This window comes from Panthera onca, chromosome F2 (genome assembly GCF_046562875.1).
Source record: "Panthera onca isolate mPanOnc1 chromosome F2, mPanOnc1 haplotype 2, whole genome shotgun sequence".
NCBI lineage: Eukaryota > Metazoa > Chordata > Mammalia > Carnivora > Felidae > Panthera > Panthera onca.
This window is the reverse complement of record NC_138356.1, coordinates 43147620-43167026: the sequence shown is the minus strand read 5'-3', so window position 1 is coordinate 43167026 and position 19407 is coordinate 43147620. Positions and strand designations below refer to the sequence as shown.

General features: G+C 43.9%; 1 long non-coding RNA gene across 1 annotated transcript in view; it reads right to left on the bottom strand.

Moving 5' to 3' along the window:
* The window catches only part of LOC132664323 (uncharacterized), a 62388-nt gene extending 44083 nt beyond the window's left edge, over nucleotides 1-18305 (bottom strand). The window contains exons 1-2 of the long non-coding RNA XR_009603591.3: nucleotides 14858-18305; nucleotides 9538-9599 (exon numbers count right to left, since the gene is read on the bottom strand). This is a non-coding gene — a long non-coding RNA (uncharacterized LOC132664323). The remainder of the gene's footprint in view (nucleotides 1-9537; nucleotides 9600-14857) is intronic.
* Between the last annotated feature and the right edge of the window lie 1102 nt (nucleotides 18306-19407).

Sequence of the window (19407 nt, the reverse complement as noted above, 5' to 3'; positions counted from 1 at the left end):
AGTTTTTCCAGCTCACCAGCTTCCAGCTACATCATAATGTCCTGCCAGGCCCCAGACTCCACCTTATCTGTGCGCTACACCTAACAGATGAGGCTACTGCCTGATTTTGACTAGAATTATTCCACTAGAATATTGTCTCATCATGCAAAGTGTATGTCAGAGAGCAGAGATTTCATCAAACTCAGAAAAAAAGATTGGCATTATTATAATGCCTGCTTATTAACAAACGTTTGTATGTATACCAGAATTTGGTCTGGGTCTTGATTTCAATGCAACCTACCCACACCCCCTGGTCGAGCAGTCATAGTAGAGGAGGTCTACAGTTCTCATCATCTTTTAACTATGGTAGGCTACAGATACCCAGCACAAAGGACGCTTATAATTATAAGCAGCCAAATTGGCTGGAGTCAGATTTCCACAGCATGATTCCTTTGTTTGTTTTTAACAGTGCTAGCCATCTATCCACACCACTCCAGGGTGGGAGTTATCCAAGGTGGCTCAATTCAGCTGAGCAGCAGGAAGGACAGAATTCCATGGAAAGGAGCCTAAGTTCTGCCAGGAAGACAATACCAGTTCTGACAAATCTGCAGGGTGATGCAAGGACAAAATAAGAAGGCCATTTGGCGACTGGGAGAGCTGAAAGCAGGATGGAAAGAAGTGTGAGGCACAGGTTAGGGTGAATGACTCAGGACCGAGGCTGTGGCCAGCAGGTGACTGCCAGAACACACCTTTGTGGTAGTGCCAAAACATATCGTGTCCGCTTAAAGGAGCCACACACAGCTAAACACCAGTCAGCCACCCATGGCCAAGCTTCTTACCTATTGCTTCTCCACTCACTTCCCCTGAGTCTGTTCTGCCTCCTCGTGTTTTCTGTTCAGCTAATGGCATCACCATCTACTTAAGAATCATCCTGGGCACCTCCAATATCATCTCCCGAATTTTAATCAATCACCAAATCAGAAAACTTCTCCCAACTTGACTCCATCCCCAACTGCCTTGGTTCCAGCCCTCATCATCTCTCTGTGGGACCACTGATGCAGCCCACACAGCAAGAGGCTCCTTGCTGGTCTTCCTGCTCACAGTATCCCCCTCTCCACTCCTGCCTCTCTCCAGTGCACATTAAAGCCCTTTAGAGGCTCCGCATTGACCTTACTAGACCAAATTCCAGTGCATGGTGTATTAGCGTGGTTTTGTCACAAGTGACAGGAACTTAAGTAGGACTATATTGGGTGAAAAGGGGAAATTTATTTGCTTACATTGCTGAATTATAGGAAATACAAGGGTTGTGCCCCAGAAATTCGAATCAAGGGCTCAAATGCCATTGGGATTTTTTCTCTTTTTCTGTGTATAGTCAAAAACTATCTTTTCGCCCTTCTCCACAAGTCTGGACCATGACCCATGGTCACTTGGAGCTCTTATCTACTTAGTTGCACCACTGGAGTAGGACAGGCTCCTTTTTTTTTTTTTTTCAATTCCAGTTAAAATTCCTTGGGAAGACCTCCTATTGGCCTGGCTGGAATAATGAGCCCATCCCTGGTCTAATGAATATGGCTGGGATAGAGAAGGGAAAATATGATTACTGTATATGCCCCTGATCAGAGGCCAAGAGCATGATGCACCATCCATATGGACAAAAATGGCTGTCCTTTGGTAATCTAGCCAAGTTTTTTTTTTTTTTTAATGCTTATTTATTTTTGAGAGTGTGTGTGTGCGCACAAGCGGGGGAAGGGCAGAGAGAGAGGGAGATAGAAGATCTGAAGTGGGCTCTGTGCTGAAGGCAGAGAGCCCAAAGTGGAGCTCGAATTCATGAACCATGAGATCATGACCTGAGCTGAAGCTGGATGCTTAACTGACTGAACCATGCAGGTGCTCCAATCTAGCCAAGTTCTGGCCATGAGAACATGGCCCAGATAATTCCCTCTCTAGCCAGCTAACCCCTAGCAACATGACACAGGAGTTAAGCCCTTGGGCTTTGGAGCCAGAGAGATGTAGGTTCAAATCCTGGCTCTCCCGATTACATTAGCTATGTAGCCTTGGGCAATGGGCATAACACAGTGAGCCTCAGTTTCCACATCTGTAAAACAGGGAGGGAAGTTAAATAATACCGATGTGAAAATTTAAGGAGACAGGCTTCAAGAGTACTTAGAACCAAGCCTGGCCCATGGTGTGAGCTCAGTCAGCTCTTCCTGTTCCCAGTACCCCTGGCATAAGTGGACAGCCTTTGGAAGGCAGCAGGGCCTCAGGCCACACTGCCTGCTGCCAACAGAATGAGATCAGGGTTAATCAGAGGAACAGAATGACCTGATTCACAGCACTCCAGTGAAGTGACCCATCTGACACCCCAGAGAAGACCGTGCCAGGAAGATGAGTTGCTTGGCAAATGATATTCTCCAAAAGCAATGATGAGGGGTCCTTTCAAAGCACTTTGTCTCCCTGCTGGAGGAGGACAGCATCTGGGAGAAGGTGCTTCTCCAGCTCTAAGGTTATAATGCTGCCAGCCTTGTGGGTCACAACCTGGAATCATCTCTCTATTAAATAATAATTAAGAAGCCCCTGTAAAGGGAATCTGGGTATAATTACCTGACTCATGAAGCTGCCCAGGTAAAACTGGGAGGATGTTTTACTCCTGTGTCCACACTCTTAAGCAGTTTTCATGGTTCTGAAAGCAGCAAGTGGGGTCTCACTTTTGTGGGGAGCTCAGACTCAAAGTCGTGTGTTTAAGTATACACACTCCTCAGGAAGCCTCTAGCCAAGACTCTGATTCAAATGGTGAGTCCTCCCCTTTCCTGCCCAGCAAGATTGGGCTTGGACTGTTCCAAGGAAGGGCTGAGGGACCAGCTGGGCAAGGAGTCAGCTCGTTAGTAGCCTCCACGGAGGTATTGAAATGAAGCAAGTTAAAAGCATATTAGTTTAAATGAGATTTTTCATCAGTGAGGGGTGGTGTTTAGATAGGAAGCAAATGCAATCATTTTTTGATGGTACATAATTTAATAATTAATGGGGAAGTTGTCGGCATAATCCTGACGGGAGTCCCAGGAAATGAAGAAATCTGTCTTTATTAAGGAGAACTCAGGAGAATGTTATTGGAATGCAGATGACTAACGAGCAAGGTCCTAGTAGCAAGTCCTTGTTAGATGCATGAATTGAGACAGTCTTTCTGTCCTGTCTGTGTTTCATCTTGATTTGCCCAGACCCACTACCTCTTTGAATGGAAATACAGAGAACAGAGGACATTGAAGGGGGTTGTGAATCGAGCAGGGGTTTTCTTTCTGCTTCTCAGAAGGGCTGGCCAGTGCCTCTGCCAGGCTCCTCAGGAACAGCAGGGAAAGACAAGCCTAACTGGCTCCCTGATGGCTCACTCATGTCTCTGCTGCCCTAAGACCCGCCAGGGCTGTGCAGACTCCCAGTGGGCCAGAAAAGGAATCCTTGGGAAAAATCCTACAAAGGCACCCATAGCACAGTGGTTAAGGCAGGGCTCTGGAGCCAGAACACCCGGGTTCAGCTTTCCACTTGGAGACCCACTGGTGTGTGACCTCAGGCAAGCTACTCAAGCTTTCTGAGCTTCAGTTGTCTCCTGTGTAACAGGGACAATAGTTGTGCCAATCTCACTGGGCCATTAGGAGCATTAAATGAGTCATTCTATGTGAAGGATTCACAGTAGCGATAGGCACTTAAAGTCAGCTCAACCAGTATTCCATTATTATTATTCTATTATCTAGAACTTGGCTGTCCAGTACAGTAACCACCAAGCACATGTGGCTATGGAGAACTAGAAATGTGTCCAGTCTGGGTTAATAGGTGCTATAGGTATTAAATACATAGATTTCAAGGACTTTGTGCAAGAAAAAGAATATACAATATCTCATTGATAGTTGTTACGTTGATTATATGTTGCAGTGATAGCATTTTAGATATGTTAGGTTAAATAAATATGTAGTATTAAAATTCATTTCACCTGTCCCTTTTTTTTTTTAAATTTCTAAAAAACACATAACACAAATTTCTCACTTTAACCATGTTTAAGTGTATGGTTCAGTACTGTTAAGTATATTCAATTTGTGTGATACAGATCTCAAGAACTTTCCATCTTACAAATCTGCAACTTTAGACCCATTAAATAACAACTCCCGTTCTCCTCCTCCCCCCAAATGCTGGGCAATGACCATTCTGTTTTCTGTTTTTAAGAATTTGACTACTTTAGCTATTTCATATAATTGGAATCATGCAGTATTAGTCTTTTTGTGTCTGGCTTATTTTACTTAGCATAATGTCCTCAAGGTTCATCCATGCTGTAGCATGTGACAGGATTCTTTTCCTTTTTAAGACTGCATGATAATACTCTATCCTTTTAATTTTTCTAAGGTGGCTATTAGAAGCCTGGAAGTTTTATTTGTAGCTTGCATTATATTTCTATAGGATGGTGCTAGTCTAGAATCAGTGGTTCTCAACTCCATTAGTCTCAACCCTCCCTTATAACAATCAACTTGTAACACCTCCTTCACTCTCCTGAAATGAAAGCTACATATAATTCACCTACATGCATAATTAAAAAAATCGATATAATGGCCTAACTATAATATGAAGGATAAATGAAAGAAAAGGAATCCATAGGAGAAAATGTATTTCAGCTGATGGTTAGGCATGAGTACTTGAAGACAAAATAATCACAGTTGCGCACATACGCAGAATCATCATTAGTGGGAGAGCTATTTATGAAGAGTAATAATTCAAATTCTAGGAATGACATTGCCATCAGAGACATGATTTTCTGAAATGTAACAGCTCAGTCAAATTCCAACAAATCGAAGTACAATTTTTTATTTTTATGATTACATCCTTACAAAACAGAGTATAAATTTAAGTGGAGCAAGATATATATGTATATATGGAAATTTCGATTTTAGGCCCAGAGACTTATAAATAGAGCTTTCACCTAAGTGAATGTCCAATGGGATATTTAGAAATCAAGAGGATCCCAGAGTGATTCTGCGTTGGGCAGAGCTGTCCCGTGCATCATGGGACATCTTGTATCCCTGTATACCCTGTAGGTCTGTTGAAGACCAAGGGCATCCAATCACTGGGACAACCAAAAGCAAGCCCTCCATTTCCCAGGGTTCCACACCAGAGGCAGCAGAGTCTCCTCTGAGAAACAGAGATACTGTATCATGAGAATCACAGTATGGCGGTCCCAAAGGTTCAGTGTTCAGTGAGCTGCTCTGTTTCCTTGTCTGGTGTCCCATTAGTGTCCTCTGGTCCAGCACTGACCGCTCTCCAGCACAGACCAGAAACCTACACTGAAGTTCTTCCAGAACCTCAAATACAACAGATTCAGCATCTTTCTCTTCAAACCCATGCCCTCCCTTGACACCCAGGTTCCAATGTTTTCTCAGTCACCAATGTTACCAATGTTTTCTCATGACCAGAAACTTCTTTTCCTCTCCCTCCAAACCCACTCCCGACCCTCAAATGTGGCAGTCACTAATATGCCATTTCTAGCTCACTGCTACTTCCTTTTATCCCTGGGTTTCTCAATGGCTCCTCATTGCACTTCCTAACTTTGATCTTCACCCAACCGCCCCTCTCCCCTGTGGCGAATCTATCCTAACCCTACATTGGGTTTGTATCCAAGCTTCACTTATTAGCTGCCCATGGGCAAGTGTGTTAGCCTCTACGTGTCTCCTTCTTCATCTGTCAAATGGGATCACAACGCCTGCCTTGTAGTGCTGTTATAGAGAACGAACAATAACATGCTTGTATGACATCAAGCACTAGGCTGGAACATAGGAGAAAATAAACAATGCTGGTTCCTTAGACCTTATTTTCTCTTATTCATTTTTATTCCTTGTCTCTATGCACTGAGCCAAATATTTGCCCATTTTTCACATCATCCCAAGTAGGCAGTTGTCCAAGAATAGTCCATAAGGGTTTAGACCATAAGGGTGCTAAAGCATCATTAGAAATGGTACAAGGTGAAGAAATCTGTATTTACTAGAACAAAGGGAGAGCACTTTCAATGGGCTCTAAGATTCCTTACGGGCATGAAAAGTCACAACTGATGGTCACCGAATAGGCCAGTTGCTGACTGCCTGGCTTGGGTTTGCTGGGTGGGGTGGACGGGTTTGGGTAGAGTGGAATTGTAGAGGTGATAGAGACCGTGAGTCCTGCCACCTTCAGTCCTGCGTGCCTTACACATTCAGTCCTCAGTTTCTCTTCTGGCAAATATCAAGCAAATATTTTTAGCACATCAATTTGAAGGAGTGTCCAAATGATGCCAGCCCAGGGTGCTTTCATCTTCATCTGGATACAGTCAGATCAATACTCAGGCTGTTATTCCCAGACCCCAGGGTCCATGTGCCCTGGGAAGCTTTTTATGCTCTGTCTGTCCTTGACCGTCCTTCCCTTCTTGGAAGTCCTGGAATATCCACCAAGCACACGCCTGATAAACTCACTTGGATTACTTTGTGTCCTAGTGAAATGATGAGCCTCTCAGGGGTAGGGATAGTGCCTTCTACTTCTTTCCTTCCCTCACAGCCCCAGGACAGCTATGCTAAGAGATGCACAATAAAATTTGACATGAATGAAGCATAAAGATAAGTGTTAGCAAAGTAAGAAAAAATGTCAGAGTGGGAGAAGAGAGAGGTTATGAGTTCATACTCTCTGAGATGGCTTGGGCATGATCCCGATCAAAGGGGAAGGGAGGTGGTCCTGCCCTATGATTTCATGGCACCTCTTTTATCCCAGAGCTTTGTTCTTTCTAACACACATCTTGGGAATCTCGAAGGATGCATCTTGCATTGGGCAGATTTTGCCACAAATTATCAGATAGAGATCAAAATTAGGTGTGGTTTCTTCTAACTAAAAAGTTGAAGACCACCTAGGGTTGCCTTAATGAGATGGACTTTATCTATCTAATGGTGCCTACCAACAACAGCTGAAGAGCAAATTGTTTTGGCCTGAAAATCCAAGCACCCATCTGGAGGCCCCTCCTAAAAAGAATTTAAAAGGAAAAGAGCTCATTCCTAAAGTGGTTTCTTCTGAATATAGAACCTCCTTGAAACAAAGTTTAACCTTTCTGGGGTTCAAGTTCATTTACTCTTTCCATATAACAATTTCAGCAGCTTCTTTATTTCCAAGAACAAAGGCTTGTTAAAAAGAAAAAAAAAAGTCTCTAAAGTCTCCTTGGACATCAAATAGCTCTTCAGAGGAAGTGCTTTGATGAGTTAAGTGTAAATGAGTAAGAAACATATGGATTAGATTTCTCATATAATACACATGGATTTAAGAATTAACAGGGAAAATCTTTTTGGAAAATATGGTTTGGATTTGGGTTCTGCCTACTCCACAAACACTGATTAAGTTAAAGAATATGGATTTTCCTCGTGGCTCGCTCTGCACCTTCAGCCTCGGGCATTTGCCATCATTCTTTCCAAAGAGCAATGTCAGATCAGGAAGGCCAGGGAGGATTTTTAAACAGAGAATTTACAGATTGCTAATGTTCAAGATCCAAATAGTTTTTGTAACAGATTTCTCTCCCCATCAGACTGGTTTTAAAGCATTTTTTAGAAACATCTCTCTGTTGGCCAATGCGACTAACCAGAAGGAACGCTGAGCCCTGTGTTTTGGTGAACTGAAAACACTATTCTCTGGAAAGCACACTCTGTGGCTGGTAATCCCATTTCAAGGAGGCCTCCTCCTACCCTGGGGTAGAAGAGTTTACCAGTTGTGGCCTTGACGTGACATTATGCATACACCACAAGTTGAACCCAACTGAGACAGTTTCTTTGAGTCAGCACATGCTTTCATACAGTGTCGATAAAGGATTATACGGGATTAGGGATGTGAGAGCAGTTGACACTGTATGTGGCACATGAAAGGTGCTCATTATATGTTGGTTCTGTTAGAAAACTCTGAAAATAGACTGCTATTACTTCTGAGGATGGGGACTGCTCATCCCACACAGACCTACTAAGGGGCGGCCTGGTTAGGCAAACATGTCTCCATCCAGGGGGCTTGAAAATGGTCTACAGAGATTTCTTTTCTTTTCTTCTCTTTTTTTTTTTTTAAGCTTATTTATTTATTTTGAGAGAGAGAAAGCACATGTGAGATTGTAAGTGGGGAGGGGGTTGAGAAAAAGAGGGAGAGAGAATCCTCAGCAGGCTCTGTGCTGTCAGCGCAGAGCCCAATGTGGGGCTTGAACTCATGAACAGTGAGATCGTGATCTGAGCTGAAATCAAGAGTCAGATGCTTAACAGACTGAGCCACCCAGGTACCGCTACAGAGATTTCTATCGTACGAGCAGGAGCACGGGGGCTGGATGCAGTGTAGAGTAGATCCTAGGACAGCCTCTTTTCTCCTGTGCACAGAGAAAGCCCAGCCACAGAGCGGAAGGGGAATGAAACGGAAGCACAGAGAGGGAAGAGATGACAGGTACACACTCCTCCTCCAAACCAACAGCTTGTCCTGTCAGTCCTGCTCCAGGTGTGGTCTCTCTTTTTTTCAACAGTGTTACTGAGAAATAATTCACATACCATACAATTCACCCATTTGAAGTATACCATCCAATGGTTTCAGTATATTCACCAGTATGGGCAACCATCATCCCAGCCAATTTTGATTTTCATCACCTCAAAAATAAATCCCCCTACCCTTTAGCTGTCATCTTCCCTCCCACCAGTCCCACCCCTTTGTCCTAGGCAACCACTAATCTACCTTCTGTCTCTTACGATTTCTCTCTTCTGGACTTCCAGAAGAATGAGATTAAAAAAAAAATATGAGGCTTGAGTGACTGGCTTGTTTTGATTCGCACAATTTTTAAAGGCTTATCCACAATGGACCATGTATCAGTCCTTCATTCCTTTTTATGGGTGAATACTATTCTACTGTATGGATATACCACAATTTGTTTATCCACTCATCTGTTGATAAGCATGTGCGGTTTTCACTTTTTGCCTATCATGAATAAAGCTGCTAGGAACACTGAGGTACCCCCAAGTATGTTCTGACTATTCCCCCTTCTCTCCACCTCCCTGGTGGAGGCCTAAGCCACTGTCTATGACATTCCCACTCCTGCTCCCTCTCTCGCCCTTTCCCCTTCTCAATCCACTCTCCACCTGACTTCCAAAAGGATCTTCTAGAGACAGAAATCAGATATTGTTACTCCTCAGGTTATAACTTGTCAATGGATTTCCATTGCACTAGAAAAGAAATTCATTCCATAGTCAACAAGGCTCTGAATGATCTGGTGTCTGCCATTACACTCCTTTCCTTTCCATCTGCTATACCATGCCTCGCCCACCTTGCTCCAGGCTCATGGCTTTCTCTCGCTTCCTTAATGTAACATCTCCTCTGCCTGGCATATGGCTTTCACCTCCTCATCCTTGCGCTTGAAGCCTCAGTGTATCTCCTCAGAGCAGCAATCAATGATCCGCTAGGTCCCTCTGCCACCTTCACCTCCCTGATATTCTTTCTCACAGCTTTTCTCTTCATTCAATTTACAGAATTTGGAATTTCTTGTTTATTTAGTTGCTTATTACTCACCTTCCCCAGGGTAAAGTCGGTTTTATTTACAGTTGCATCCTCAAAGCCTAGAACAGCAATGTCTGCAATTGAAAGAACAAATGTAGGTTCTACAAGATGAAGAGAGGAACTTGGTTTTAAACTCAAGTTTCTGGATCCAGTCCTTCCCTCGCCCCACTTTGGGTGCCGTGAGACACCCCTGTGTTCTGATAAGCACTTCTCTTGAGCTAGTATGAGCGGGTTCTGTTCCTTACAACTCAATAATCCATGACTAATGACTTTTTTTGGCCAACTGTTCACTGGTATTCTTTCAAAATTGCCATTTTGGGCATGGATTGCTTTTCTGAGTTTTTTCTTTGTCTCTACAAATTTGTTTCCCTAAATCTCCCCTCCCACTTTTCCAAAATCTTAACTTCTCTATATCTTTAAAAGCATTTCTAGGGACACCTGGAGGGCTCAGTCGGTTGGGCATCTGACTTTAGCTCAGGTCATGATCTCACAGTTTGTGAGTTCAAGCCCTGCATCGGGTTTGCTGCTGCTTTCAGTGCAGAGCCCACTTCAGATCCTCTGTCCAGCTCTCTCTCTGCCCCTCCTCACTTGTGCTCTCTCTCTCTCTCAAAAATAAATAAACATTTTTTAAAAAGCATTTCTTTTTTTAATGTGTATTTTTTTTAATGTTTGTTTATTTTCGGGAGAGAGACACACACACACAAAAAGCAAGCAGGGGAGGGGCAGAGAGAGGGAGATACAGAATTGGAAGAAGGCTCCAGGCTCTGAGCTGTCAGCACAGAGCCCAATGCAGGGCTCAAACTCAGGAGCTACAAGATCATGACCTGAACCTAAGTCGGATGCTTAACCGACTGAGCCACCTATGTGCCCCCCCCCAAAAGCACTTCTGTATTTGCACAGCTATGCTCATGGCATTATTCACAATAGCCAAGAGGTGGAAGCCACCCAAGTGATCAATGGATGAATGGATAGATGAAATGTGATCTGTCTATCTATCTATCTATCATCTATCTATCTCTATATCTTCAATGGAGTATTATTCACCCTTAAAAAGGAAGGAAGTCCTGTCACATGGACTTCCATGGATGAACTTTGAGGACATTATGCTAATTGAAACAAGCCAGTCACAAAAAGACAAATAATAGGTCCATTTACATAAGGTATCTAAAGTAGTTAAATTAACAGAAACAGAAAATAGAGTGGTGGTTGCCAGGAGGTGGAGGGAGGGGTAAATGGAGAATTGTTTAATGAACGTTTTAGTTTTACAAGATGAAAAAGTTTTAGAGACCTGTTGCACAGCAATGTGAATATACTTAACATTACAAAATTATACATTTAAAAATGGTCAGGATGGTAAATTTTATATGTTTTTTTAATTGCAATCCTTTTTTAAAAAGGATCTCTCCTTCATTCTCCTTCTCTTCCTTCCTCCTTCCTCCCTGTCTCCCTTCCTGGTCAAATATCTCTAGGTCTAGGCCATGGCCCACGCTGGACTAGCTACACTAACCAAGGTACAGACTCTGTCAGCAGATGCTCACAGGCCCCCCCCAGCACATGCCCACAAACACTCCCCCTTCTGCAGAGGACAACAACAAAAGGCAGGGCCACAGCTAAGGCTAGCTTAGTCTCCAGCATGGACTGACTGCATGCCGGGCGTTCCCCCAAGACGATGTTTCAGACCAGCTCTGGCCTTGTCATCGATTTTCTGGCCAAGGCTAAATTGTCCCCACTTCAGTGTTTCCACTTTTGCTTTTTTTCCAGTTGATACGTCTTTGTCCCCATCGTTAATGCTATGGGAACCAGGGTAATAGACTTAAGTAGGCTTTGGGGCATGATAACCGAGAACACTCTTTAGGACAAAATATTAGGTACTGGGGAGATGGTACAGGAAGAACCAATTCATCCCTAAGACTCTTACTGTGCAGTCAGAAAACTTATACATAAGTAGTAAACAGATTTAAGTTCACTGACAACAACTACAAAGATAATAATATCTAACATTGATTGTAAACTTACTATTTTTCTAAGGACTTAAAATATTCTATTCATTTTATCTCATAAAGCTGTTATTGCTATCTCTATCTTACAGATGGGGAAATGGAAGCCCAGAGAGCAATTTGCCAAAGGTCACATGGCCAAGATGTAGAGTCAAGATTTGAACACATGAACATTTATCAAGTGCCCATTGAGAACAAATCCCTGAACTAGGCTGTAATGGAGTGCCGAGATAGGAGAGAAAGCCCCCATTTACATAGGAAATGGCCCAAGAACAATTTGAAGTATGCCTAAGTATCTCTTCAATATATATGAATGTGGAGGTTGAATATATATGAGTTGACCACATATGGAAGAGAACGATACAGTCTAGCTTCATCTATGAATCATGGAATCTCAGAATTGGAAGAGATCTGGGAGTCATCTAATCGCACCTCTTACTAAAGCAGGGATCTCTTCTAACAATCTGCGGAAGTTCCACTGTCAACTTAAAGGCAACTAAGTCAGTTCCTTTGTTTTCCAGGTTTTAGTTACTACAAAGTTCCTATTTTTCATCAGCCAAATGTACCTCCCTTAGAGGAATTCTCCTACTGGTCCCAGTTTCCCCCCTGGATCTACATCAAATGAATCACCTTTCTGATTGCTATGACTGCCCTTTGTATGGACAAAGGAAAGAGAAGCTCATTTTGACCACCTATTCTGCTTCAGGACATCGCAATAACCCCACTAAATAGGGATGATGACTTCTTATCTAAGGGCTTAGAAGATAAGAGATGTTAAGAAACCTGTCCAAGAACACACAGCCTAGAAGCACTAGAGCAGAGATTGGAGCACAAACTCACTTCATTTCTACTCGACTACACTGCCCCCCAAAGTCAGTTATCAACATGTTCCTTAATCTCTCTTCTACAGACCACCTAAATGTCCCTGGTTTCTTCACTTTCCTCCTTACAGCACATGTTCTCCAGAACTTTCCTGATGGTGGCCATTCTTTAGACATGTTCCAATTTGTCAATGTCACTCTCAAAATGCAACATAAGACTGGAATACCATTCCTAGAGTGGCCAGACCATCTTGCCTCCCGTGCTTGCCTTGCAAGCCATTTTACCTGCCAGGATGGCTTCACTGATGTCAGAAGCATGGTAGCCCTATCACACATTGGCCTGATACAGCTACAACCCCATGTCTTTTTCATATGAGCTAGTTCAAAGTCAGAGGTAATCTATCCTTTACTTTCACTATTGATTCGAACAAATTTTTAATGGAACTCTGTTGGATTCCTCTCTTGGTTTGAGACAGTATTTCAATGTGTTATATAGCATATTAGCTTCTCACACTTTAGGACACCTGAAAATTTTAAAATTAGGTTTGGTTTCCAATGTTGTGAGACAAGTCACTGTAAGAATGCTGAACATGCCAGGACCAAGGGCAAAGCCTCAAGACATACTATTAGAGACCTCCCACAGAGTGGCTACTAATGACTAATCAATGTTTTTAGTACAGTTGTCTATCCAGTTGTGATTCCAATGGGCTATTTTAACCCCATATTTTTTCATTTCCTTCACAGTTTATACAATAAAAGACTGAAAAACTCCTCGCTGAAATTTTCCCAATCCATCCTTTCTCCAAGGGTGTTCTGTGGAACCTTTGCCCAGCTGAATAATATTAAACAGGTTTCTTTGATGCTGGACTTCTCAGAACCTTTAATGTGCTATATGCACTGTGACTCTCTAGGAGGAGGTGTAATAGCATACTGGATTTCTCAAAGTTGAGATGGGTTGTTTTTTTTTAATATTTTAAAATTATTTTTTAGCTTAGATGGGATTTGTACTCTGAGATTTGAGATTTGATCTCCCAGTCTGGTAATCCTGTGAAAAAAGGACACATTAGCTTTGCATGGTTTGTTCTTAGTGAACCTCTGCTAATGCTCAGTGATTAATGCTTTCTTCTGTAAGGATGGTCACAGACCACTTTTTGTAACTGGTTCTAGAATTTTACTGTGAATTAATATCAAGCTTGTTGATCTGTAGTTTTCAAAATCTGCCTCTTTCCTCCTCTGTTCTAATGACACTTTCTTGTGTCTCAGGGTTTAACCAACAACAGCTCTAAAATTCAGCACTATGTTTATATAATATTTACCTGGAGCTGACATTTTTAACACAGGTACTATCTTGGATTCCAATTCTCTTCTACGAAATGCATGTTCTGCCTTTTTCTGGGTTGTATCATACTGTTACGTCATACTTTAATCATACTGTTGATGGGGAACACATAAAGGAAATCAAAATAACTCACTCATGGTCAAGGCAGAGTCCATGAGGACTGGACTCTGCCTCAGACTTCCTTGCTTCTCCCACTGCTCCCCATGGACTTCCTGCCTCCTCTTTGCTAATTCATATTCATCTCCTTCTAGAACCAGCTGGATGATCTCTCACTTCATTTAAGTCTTTCCTGACTAATCACATCTCTCCCTTCCTATATTCCTTTGTCATGCATGTATTGTTTCCTTTGCTCTATCAACTATTCATTCAAGAATTCATTCACCCAACAAATGTTTACTAAGTACTTACTGTGTTGGGTGTTGGGTATCTGAGAGCCCACAAGCCAAAAACAGTCTTAGAGTTAATAATCTGGCAGGAAAGACAGGTGTTGTACAGGAACTAAGAGTTACAAGAGGAGAAGGATGGTACTCTGGGGGTGGTAAGCTAGTATGGGCCTCGAGGAGGGTCTTCCTACAAAAGCAATGGTCTGACTGAGAATGAAAGGATATGGATGAGTTAACTAGGGAGATGGTGGGTGGGGGGCAGGATGTGATGGGAAAGACGCTAGTCAGTATTCAATAAAAACAGGCCAGAATGGCTGGAGCACAAAGAGTGGGAGATGGAACACAGAGGGGCCAGAACTTGACTTAACAAGCCATAGTAAGGAGCAAAGAGAAATCACAGAAGATCTGCAGCATGGAAATAACAAATAATAAAACATAATAAGATTGAACTGTTTCTTGTTTTTTTCAAACAGGGGACACCAATCTTTTGTTTTGCTTTCTTGTCCTATAGGTGACTTTCAAAATCTCTCCTTACCTCCTTTTAAAAAATTATCCTTAGCACTTTCCAAATAGCTCAGATCAACCCAGGCTTTGGCCACTTATGTTACTCTTTTACACAGGTTTGTCCTTTTATAAGCAAGTTGGGCTATGAGCACTCTGGTTTTATATATGCCTTTTAAAATTCTGAACTTGTTAGTGATAGAAGGCTTCTGAGGCTGGAGCAGGCTCTGGATATGACAAATACACGGTTATAGGAAAGGAAAAAAGAAATTTGGTTGAAAGGACAAATACCTTAAACACATGCACCCTCCGTGGCTGCTTAACCAACACACAGCTCATTGGCGTCCGTAACTTGCAGGAGGTTGCGGCAGGCGTGCGCGGGAGGTCGTGGTGGGCGAGGGCGGGACGACGTGGCGGACGTGGGCGGGAGGACGTGGTGGGTGTGGGTGGGAGGTCCTGGCGGGCGGGCGTGCGTGGGAGGACGTGGCGGGCGTGGGCGGGAGGACAGGGCGGGCGAGGGCGGGAACGCTGGTGCATAGATCCGGGGGCAACCAAAAGCCTAGCCCCGGGGTAGCCAGCTGTGTGACTCTGGGCCAAGTTACTTGACTACTCTGGGCCTTTGTGTCTTTTTTTTCTTCCAATTTTTTTGTAATTGTAAAATACACATAAAAACTTGCCATTTTAACCATTTTAAGTGTACCATTAAGTGGTTTTAAATATACTCATAATGTGCTACCATCATCACCATCCATTTCCAGGACTCTTTTCACCTTATAAAACCGAAACTCTGTACCCATTAAATGACAACTGTCCATTTCTACCCTCCCCTCAGCCTCTGGCCACCACCATTACACTTTCCATCTTTGTGATTCTGACCACTCTGAGAGCCTCATATCTGTGGAATCTCACAGAATTCGTCCTTCCTTGACTGGCATATTTCACTCAGCATAATGTCCTCAAGGTTCTTCCATATTGCAGCATACTGCAGAATTTCCTTCCTGCTCCATTCGTCTATCAATAGACACTTGGGTAGTTTCCACATTTCAGCTATTGGGAATAAGGCTGCCGTGAACATGGGTGTGCAAATCTCTCTTCAAGACTCTGCTTTTAATTCTTTTGGACATATACTCAGAAGTAGAATTGCTGGATCATATGGTAGCTCTATTTTTAACTTTTTGAAGAACCACCATACTTGTTCTCCATATACGTTACACCATTTTACATTCCCACCAGCATGGCACAAAGGTTCCAATTTCTCCACATCCTTACCAACACTTGCTCTTTTGTTCGTTGTTTTGGAAAGCAGCCATCCCAGTGGGTGTGAGGGGCATCTTGATGTTTTGACCTGTGAACTGTAGGGGTTTAGCCACAGGCTGAGCCTGAGCCCCTTCCTCCCAATGTCTCCTGGTTTCCACCATCTGCATGTGTGCGTGTTACAACATGAAGTTTAGGTCACGCGGGCTCTTTGCCATCCACAACCTCCTTCTTGAACAGTTTGCGAGTCAGAAGTTGGACTGCAGAAACAGCATCTGGGAGCAACTCTCTTTGCTTTGGAAAAGAGGTGAAAATGTGCTATTCTGTGTCATTTCCTCAGCTATCTTTTAATACAGCCCAGTCTTCTGGCTTCAATCAGCAGAAGGGATCGGTAGGCTGATTACGGATTGTAATCTTGCAGAATGGCAGGTCAGCCTCTCTTTGCAGCCAAGGGAGTGATTTATTTTTGGCTCAGTTAACCCCAGAGAGAAGTCAGATTCACACAGACACTTGCTCGGAAGGGGGGGGATGTTGCACATGGCTTTCTTGAGGAAACACATAAGTGCTTTATCCAGGGGATATAACATTTTACTCGATGGTCTGTCATTGCCTGTTTGGAAAGCTGGTGGTGAGCAGATGCGAGAGGAAAGAACATTTGCCTTCAAAAGCAAAAATAATTCCCCGAACCAAACCGGTCACAGCAGGATAAAGTTAGCAGGATGAAAGATAATTATTTCAGTTTGGGGAGAACCACCAATAAGAAGTGCCTTTTCTTTGGGACCCTTTTCTCACTGAAGCAGTAATCAGGCCTTACAAGGTATGGAACGAACATCTTCCCTAGACGCCCAGCAGACACAGCCCCTGGCAGCCCAGCCCCTGTGGCTCCGTAAAGAACCCTCAAGAACACTGCTGTCACCACCTGAAAAACGGAAGGGCTGTGGGTCTCATCAGGAAGGAAACAGCTTACATAGGAGCAGGAGCTCCTCGGTCAGGTCCAATGAAACAGACCCAGCCAGCTCCTCACAGGGGAACAACCATAACACTGCGAAACAGAACTTTTTAGTTTGTAACCTGGCACCCACTTGCTGTATGCACCACAAGCAAGCTGTTCCAGGCTTGCGGAGAGAACAGAGCTGCCAAGAGGCCAAAGGGCACGAGAGGAGCTGAGAACTTAACTCTCCCCTTTTGGGGTGGTGCTTATGGGAATCTCCTGGATGGATTAGCTGGTCCCAGGCAGCTGAAGGAAGGCGGCACCTGGCTGGTGAACCGGGCTCCACTTCGACTTTCTCATTTCCCTTCATAAGTTTAACTTACAAACCTCAGTCTAAACACAAGGCTGACTGTATTAAAGGCTCTCCAGAGAAACAGAACCAAATAGGAGATATGTATATAAATGTCCTACATACGAATTGGCTCAGGAGGGTATGGAGGCCGAGGAGTCCCATGACCTGCTGTCCACAAGCTAGAGAACCAGGAAAGCTGGTGGATGGTGTAACCCAGTCTGAGTCTAAAGGCCTGAGAATTATGCATGTGGTGTGGGGGAGTGGCTAAGCCATGGTCTGAGTTTGAAAGCCCAAGAACCAGGAGCAATAATGTCCGAGAAGAAGATGGATGTCTCAGCTCAAGCAGGGAGAGCAAATTCACCCTTCCTTCACCTTTTTGTTCTATTTAGGCCTTCAATGGATTGGAGGATGCCCACCCACGTTAGTGAGGGCCATCTGCTTTACTCAGTGTACCGATTCAAATGCTAATCTCTTCCACAGACCCCCTCACTGCCACACCCAGAAAGAACATTTTACTAGCTGTCTGGTGCCTCCCTCAGCCCAGTCAGGTCGACACGTAAAATTAACCACCCTTCCGACAGACATTTTCTTTGCCCGCCACTGCTCGGTTTATCTTCACTTTCTGCTGAAATCACTCAGATGTACATGAACAGAAATTTCTGGCAGAGACACAATACGGAGGCCTGCAGCGGAGGTTACCTTGGGGACCAAAATGTGCATTTCCGCGTGGACGTCTTTGAGAACCTTGGCCCTCTCCTCCAGGTCCTATGCCCTATGTGTGGTCTGGCTCGTCCCACACTCGAGCTGAGCCTGGCAATTTGTGAATCAGATGTGGTCCAAAGAAAATTACAGGAAGACATGAAGGGCCGGTGTGGGGGTGAACAGGTGCTTGTGAGGTTACGTGTCTCTGTGGGTGGAAATGACTGTGATTATAAGCGCCATATTCTCACACTCACGGCTCTGCTGTCAGCACACTTACTGACCGCACACAGACCACAATCCTATCGACTTTTGGGCTGTTAGAACAATGGCTTGGGAACTCTGCGGCTCTGGGTGTTTTTTCAGCTTTTGCCCCTCCTTGTGAACTGGGATGAGGTCGGGTTTAAGGGGAAAAGTGCTCAACGCCGGCACAGCAATCCCAGGCGTTGTGTTCTGCAGTGTGAGATCCACAACAGAAACTCACACGGTGACCAGGTGGTTCCTTCTTGCCTCAGCAGAGCCGGGGCCGGGGGGGGGGGGGGGGGGGGGTGCTGCTTCTGCCCAGCTTGTGAAATCTAAGCTGGAGGTGACCCCACCCCTGGAATGAAAATTCCAACCCACTGCCACTGTGTGGTCTTCAGTATGACTTTGTCACTGTCCTCACTGCTCGTGACAGCAGTTAAGAAGTTACCTGTTGGGATGAGCACTGGGTGTTGTATGGAAACCAATTTGACAATAAATTATATATATAATTAATTAATTAATTAATTAATTAAAAAAAAAAAGAAGTCTGTTCCCGGTTAGAGCGCAGAACCTTGACTGATAAGACGGGAAGAGAATTTCACAAATCTCACAGGAAAACCTCCTCCTAGAGAGTTAAAATTGGGGTGGGAGGGGGCTTGCTAAGTGAGAACACCGGGGGTTGGTCTGGAGTGGCACCAGGTCAGTGGGAAGAGTGTGGCTATGTGACAGTCACCTATTACCCTATGCTGTGAAGGGTAGCTTCCAAAGTATTTGGCTGGTGAGTCATCAGAAAAATGTTATCTCTTTATTCATATCTCAGCAAGATATTTTACTGCTATCTGTTCTCCCTGGAAATATGGTGGTGGTTGGGGGAGTGGGGAACCCAGCCCCTTAGAAATTAAAGCCATATGCATACCATATCAAAAAAAAGAAAATAACCCAACCCAGGCCATTCCATTATTGCTGACCATAGGAATTCAGTATTTATAATTTACATTCTTTCCCATACTTCGCTGTTTTTCAGAAGTGAAGAGCAGAGGTTTATGGCCTCACCAGATCATAAATCAGATTCCTGAAGGTAGAGGGAGCTGCCATCAGCTGAGGAACTGCCTTCTGACAGTTTGCAGAATGCGTCAAAACATCAGGAAAAGTACCCAAATGGAGACGGGACCTGCTTCAAGGAATGACAGCTTGACTCATTTGAAGCCACAGAAACAGGACTGATGAGGCCACAGTCCATGCACTCATAAACACTAGTTATTGTTCCATCCAGCACACGACCAGCCAAAATCACATGGGGAGCCAACGTCTGGGGAGAGGCTTGGAGGTTTGGCCTTCCCTCACAAAGTGAGCACCTGAGAG